This window comes from Nannospalax galili, unplaced genomic scaffold (assembly GCF_000622305.1).
Source record: "Nannospalax galili isolate Female #2095 unplaced genomic scaffold, S.galili_v1.0 scaffold368, whole genome shotgun sequence".
Classification (NCBI taxonomy): Eukaryota; Metazoa; Chordata; class Mammalia; order Rodentia; family Spalacidae; genus Nannospalax; species Nannospalax galili.
In genome coordinates, this window is record NW_008359963.1 from 1,582,265 (window position 1) to 1,588,877 (window position 6,613).

Below are 6,613 nucleotides of genomic sequence, written 5' to 3' on the forward strand. Positions count from 1 at the left end.
ATTTCTACTTCTTAAATGCCTTGTTCAATCACTCAGTGTATCAGGCCCTCAGAGCAATACATGAAGATGATTTCAACCTGCCCTATGCAGCCCAACAGACTTGGCTTGCACAAATGTACGAGGCCTCCTACAGATAATTCCCCACCTCGCCTGATCCCCCAGGATTATACCCCTTGGAGGGCTGGTAGTCAATGACGGGTAAGATCCTGTTGGATTGAATCAACCTAAGCCAGGACATGGACATGTACGCCCATGCTCCAATGATGGGTAAGGTTCATGCCCGAATAGGACAACCTAAGACAGGCACAGTCCATGATCCTGGGGTCATCCCGAGGCGGAGCTGTCTACAGGCTCTCACTGGACAGTCATTTTTAAAGAAAAAGGGTGGAAATGTAGCAAGAGGCCTCCAAAGATGGTGCAGACTCAGAGCCCTGGGATTCAGCGAGAATTCAGTTCACTTCTTGGTCCACAAATAGCCCACCAAAAGGAGTCCACGCCTCTGTACCCTGCTTGCGAGCCCAGTGACTGCTGACAGATTGCATGGTCTGGACCAATCAGAAAATTATATGTTGACAAAAAGGGACTTTGTCGGAGAAAAGGGAAATATAAGGCCTGCCCCCTCCTGCATTAAACGAGCCTGCAGCACCTCGCCTAGTGCTTGCTTCTACCTGACTCCTGGGGTCTGTGTGTCGTGACTCCACGCCTCTTGCCCCCCCCAATTGGCAGGGGACCTGATCCACATTAGGGTCTTCACAGCTGGCCTGAGGTGAACCTGCAACAATAAATGAAATATATTTTAAAAATAAATAGGTTTTAAAAATATTTTTCAAATTTTACCATATCATAATTGTACAAAAGAATGGATTTCATGGTCCCATTTCATAGTGTATGTAATGTACTTTGACTGTGTCCCCTTGGTTTCTTCCCCTCTTCCCTAATAGTCTTCCTCTACTTCTGTGCATTCAAAAATACCCCTAGGGGCTGCAGAGCTGGCTCAGCAGTTGAGTGCTTGCCAAATGCCCCTCCTACTTTCATGTCATACATGTTTTTTTAATATAAATATATTTTAAAATCTAGATTCCATATATGAGAGAAAAATGTGAAATTGTCTGAGTCTGGTTTATTTTACATAGCATGATTTTCAGTTTCATTCATTTCCCTGAAAAATGACATACTTTTGTTTGTCTCTATGGCAGAATAAAACTCCATTGTGTATGTATACCACATTTTCTTTTCTGCTCACCTGCTGCTGGGCATCTAGGCTGATTCTGATCTTAGCTATTGTGAATAAATATGTAGACTCTCTTTCTTACACTGCCTCAAATTCCTTTGAATATATACCCCAAAATAGTGTAGCTGTATCGTATGTATGTATGTATGTATGTATGTATGTATGTATGTATGTGGGCATGTGCACAGGTGTGCAAGTGCCTGTAGAGGCTTGAAGAAGGTGTCAGATCTCCTAGAGCTGGAGTTATGGGTGGTTGTGAGCTTCCTGACATGGATGCTGGGAACCAAACTCGGGTTCTGTGCAAGAACAGTAAGCTCTCTTAAACACAGAGCCCTTGGGTGGGACACTGAGCTACATCCCTCTGAGACATTAAGTATAACTAAAGGGACTTCTTCACTGTTACTCCCGAACACCAGAGGAGTCACTGTCTCACCAAATCCCCCAACTGGACCTAGTGCTGTGAGAGCTGTGGGAGGCCAGTCTCTTTTCACAGGCTTACATTTTGGCTGAGGCTTCAGTGTTCCTCCCACCCTCTTGGAGTTGCTGCTGGAATAAAGCTGCTTATTCCTGTCCACTGTGCCTCTTTCTCTGTGGTTCTTCAAGATCTTACCAGCTTGTTCATGATTTCTGATGTTCTTATTATCTTCTCTCTTTGGTACATTGTCTATCCTTTGTTGTCCTGACTCTTCTCATTTACCATGGCACACACAGGAAGCTTCTAATCTATCTTACTACAGAAGTTCTAGGTACCACATTTTCTTCATCTATTCATCTGTTAATGGATATCTAGGTTGATGCCATAAATGGGGTATTGTGATTAGTGCTCCGATAAGCATAGATATTCTGGTATCTCCATTGTATGCTGACTTTGATTCTTTCAAGTAATTCCCAGACATGGTATTGTTAGATCATATGTGTGGTGGTTTGAATTCAAATATCTCCCATAGGCTCCAAGTATTTGGATATTTTATCCCCAGTTCGTGGCACTGTTTTGGGAGGTCTTAGAAGGTGCAGCCTTGCTGGAGGAAGCATGGCACTAGGGGCAGGCTTTGAGGGTTCTTTAAGCCTTGCCAGATTTCCAGTTTCTCTCTGCTTTCTGTGCCTGCTTGAAGATGTGTGCTTAACTTTCTGTTCCTGTTCCAGCCACCTCACCATGTCTTCTGCCATTATGGACTCTAATCCCTCTGGAGCCTGGAACCATAAGCTCAAATCAACTCTTCTTCCTATAAGTTCCCTTGGTCATGATTTTTTATCACAGCAACAGGAAAGTAACTAATACAGGAGTTGGTACCAAGAGTGAACTCTGGTTGGCTGCAAAGAACCATACCAAGTGGCTGGGGAGATAGCTCTGTGGTCAAGAGCAGTAGCTGCTCTTACAGAGGATCTGGGTTTGATTCCCAGCACACACATAGTGGCTAACAACCTCTGTAACTCCAGTTCCAGGGGATCCAACACCCTCTTTTGACCTCTGTGGGCACTGGATGACATGGGTACACTTCCATATGTGCAGGCAATACACTCATACACATAGAAAATAAATAAAAATAATAAAATATTTTTAGAAAGAACCTGACCATGTGGGTTTTTGGAGGAATGTGGAAGACTTCGGAAGTTTGGATAGAAAAGCTGTTGAATGCTGCAAGCAGAGCTTAACGGTCCATTCTAGTAGGGGCCTAGAAGAAAGTAATGTTGAGAGCAATGTCATTTCAGAGGGAAATAAGTATTTAAGCAGTAACTGGGATATTTTGGTCAAGAGTCTGATGGCTGTCTGCCCACAGCCTAAGAGTTTTCCTGAGGATAAGTTGAAAAGTAATGGACTAATTTGACAGAGAAATTTTCAAGACAACCTAATGTAGAAATGGTGATATGGCTATTTATGGTGAATATTATCATATCTACAGTGAAAAAGAGCAAAAAAGGGCAGAAAGAAATGCAGAGTTTGAATTGAAAAATAGTAGGAAGATTAATCTTGGAACCAAGGCATGAGCTGAAAGAGAGGTTCCCTTTGATAGGCGATTAGAATGATTAAGGAGAGGCCTGGAGATTTGCCCTTAAATAATGGAAAGAGTACATTCAGGGGAAGACCACACCAACTAATTCTCAAGTGTGGAAAAGGAAAATATCAGAGGGGTTTTCTACTTCTAGAAAACCACAGCATAGAAAATCTGCTGGTACTGTGGGCAAAGCAGACCAGAGTCCACCCCAGGCTGGCAACTGAACTTGGCAGTGTTGTTCACATGCTGGCTTTAGAGGCATGAAAGATGCAAGAATGAAGGGGTCATTGGTTCTTCAAATGTGGTTTCAGAGAGCCAATGAGACCAGGCAGTGTGCAGCAGGGGTGTCTCTGCATAAAGAAGGCCTTAATAGCCCATTATGTGAAGCTGTGACAGTGAAGCCTGGTTGGCAGTGGAGACCCCAAGAAGATTTTGGAGAAGCTAGAGCCATGAGAGATTTGCCAAGGAGAGCTGCATACAGGGAGTGATACCAGCCCAAGAGAGAAATGTATGTTGCAGGCAACAAAGCTGGAGGGGCTGAGCACTCTAAGCCTTTTGCAAGTAAAGTCCCAGAAGTTGGATATGGAGCTACTGGATTTGGTGTTTTCCCTACTAGTTTTTGGTCTTGTTTTGGTCCAGTATTTCCCCAATATGCTCCCATTTCTCCCTTTTGGAGTGGGAATGTGTGTTTGGTCCCATTGTATGTTGGAAGTATGTATTTTGTCTTGATTTTACAAGAGCTTATAGTTGAGAGATTTCCTTGAGTCTCAGAAGAGACTTTGGACTCAGGACTTTGAATAGTATTGAGACTTATAAAGACTATGGGGACTTTTAAGGTTGGACTAAATGCACTTTGGATTTTAAATCGTCATAATCCTATGAGGGCCAGGGAGTGGAGGGTGGTGGTTTGCATGAGAATGTCCCCCATAGGCTCCAAGTATTTGGACATTTTGTCTCCAATTGGTGGTGCTGTTTGGGGATGTCTTAGAAGGTGTGGCCTTGCTGGAGGGGCAGGCTTTGAGGGTTCTTAAACCTTGCCAGATTTCCAGTCGCTCTTTGCTTCCTGTGCCTGCTTGAAGATGTGAGCACTTAGTTTTCTGCTCCCACTCCAGCCACCTCATCATGCCTCCCCACCATGACAAACTAATCTCTCTGGAACCTGGAACTTTAAACTCAAATCAACTTTTCTTCCTATAAGTTCCCCTGGTCATGGTATTTTATCACAGCAACAGAATAGTAACTAACATGACATTGTAGTTTTAGTTTTTAGTTTTATAAAATTATTTAAAATAATTTGACTATTAAGTCATTTATTTTCTTTATAAATTTTGTTGAGGTAAAGATTTGGGTTGTTAAAGCATTTTTTGCCTATTCATTAGCAATATTCTCAGATTTTGGGAAACATACTAGAAAAGCTAGTGAGCAGATTATTAAATATGGATGTAGTTCAATGGTAGAGCATTTATCTAGCATATATAAGACCCTGGATTCAATACTCAGCACCTCACAAAAGATATACATATTAACAGTAACTAGAACTCTTTTGCTAACAGGCATCTTTTAAAGTCCATCCTACTGAAGAAGAAATGGAATATTTGAAATATAGTTAACATTAATAAAAATTTCATTGCATAGTGCTTTTTAAACTTAATTTATCTTAATGGTATTAAAGGTACTCTGTCAAAATCTTAAAGCTGTTGACAGTGGTATTTGGGAGTCATTGTGGGAAAACTGATTATCAAATTGCAAAGACCTTATGAATCAACTGATGTCACATTGGTCTCTGGAAAGTAGCTATAGTAGTCAGACCAGAAGTAGCCATGCTAGGAGTATTTGCAACACAGACATTAGCAACTACAAAAACTCGTGGTTTTTTTCCCTCCTTCAAGTTTGTGATAAATCAGCAGTGCAGCTTTGGCTGTATGTATGTCCAGCACACAGGTGGTAAACCTAAAAGAAAATATGGAAATGATATGAAACTCGGGATAGCAGTCACCACTTGTTAGCTCATTTTCTGCTGCTCTGACTGAACACTAGAGTGGCTAACTGATAAAGAGCTGGCGTTTATTTGGCTCACGGTTCTGAAGGGTGCTGATCCAAGAATGGTTGAAGCATATATTCCAGGTTGAAGAACATTGTGAGGACCTTTTTCCTGCATCTCAGCATGGCATGGGCTTCATGTGATGGGACAGCAGCTCCTGGGGAAAGCTTGCTCTTATTATGAAGCCGTTTCCTCAATAACCCTTTAATTGATGAATACATTACTTCACTCATGAGAACAGATCCTATGACCTCCCAAAGTTTTCACCTCCTAATACTACTAACATGAGTTTGAGTCAATTTCCAACACATGAAATTTTAGAGAAGACATTCAAACCATAATGTCACTATAGGGAAGGGACAAGATCTGCTTTTGGAGGAATACACAGGGCCACTGGGGTCAGTCATTTCTCTTTCTTAACATGGACTAAGGGTATACCTGTTGTGGAAAAGAAAGACCATAGATTTACACATTTTAAATATGATTTTTGTCACCTATTGACAATCTACATGCAGAGAGAAATGAGGGGGCAATCAGCCATCTGTAAGGAGATAGAATCTATCAAACTTTGACATCAGTTTCTTCTTTAAGGCCATCCTGGATCCACTGGCCTTTAGCCCACCATACACATCTCTTCCTGGAATTGCTCTGAGATCCAATCAGCAGGGAAGGCCTGTGCTCAAGAGCAAACAAACTCCCAAAGATCAGAAGCTTTGAGAACACATTCAAATGCACATGCTAAAAACAAGGGAATTCAGACTATATGGTCGAAAGAATAGAAAGGATGAAGAGGTCATAGCAATCATGAGACATTAAGGATTTTCTTATTGCTATTAGCTGTGTTTCAACCTTTCAGCTGAGTTCTGTTGAATGTAAATGGCTGACTTCTTTAGCAGGTAGGGTTGGTTCACTTCTTGGCTTTTATATTGAATATATGCTTTCTTTTTAAAAATTTTATGTAATATTTTTATTTTATGTGTATGCATGTATTGCCTGCATGTATATAAGTGCACCCATGTTGTGAAATGCCCACGGAGATCAGAAGAGAGCATCAGAGGTGGCTGGAGAGATGGCTCAGTGGTTGAGAGCACATACTGCTCTTCTAGAGGACCTGAGTTCAGTTTCTAGCAATGATGTCAATGGTCTACAACCACCTGTAGCTCCAACTCCTGGGGGATCCAACACGTCTGTCTTCTGCAGCCACCTGAAGACACACACACACACACACACACACACACACACACAGAGTTAAAAATAAAACAAAAATAGCATGAGAGAAAATTATTTTATTTATGCTATACTTCACAATGGATTTAAAAATTAGAGAAAATAAACTATATGAAACTC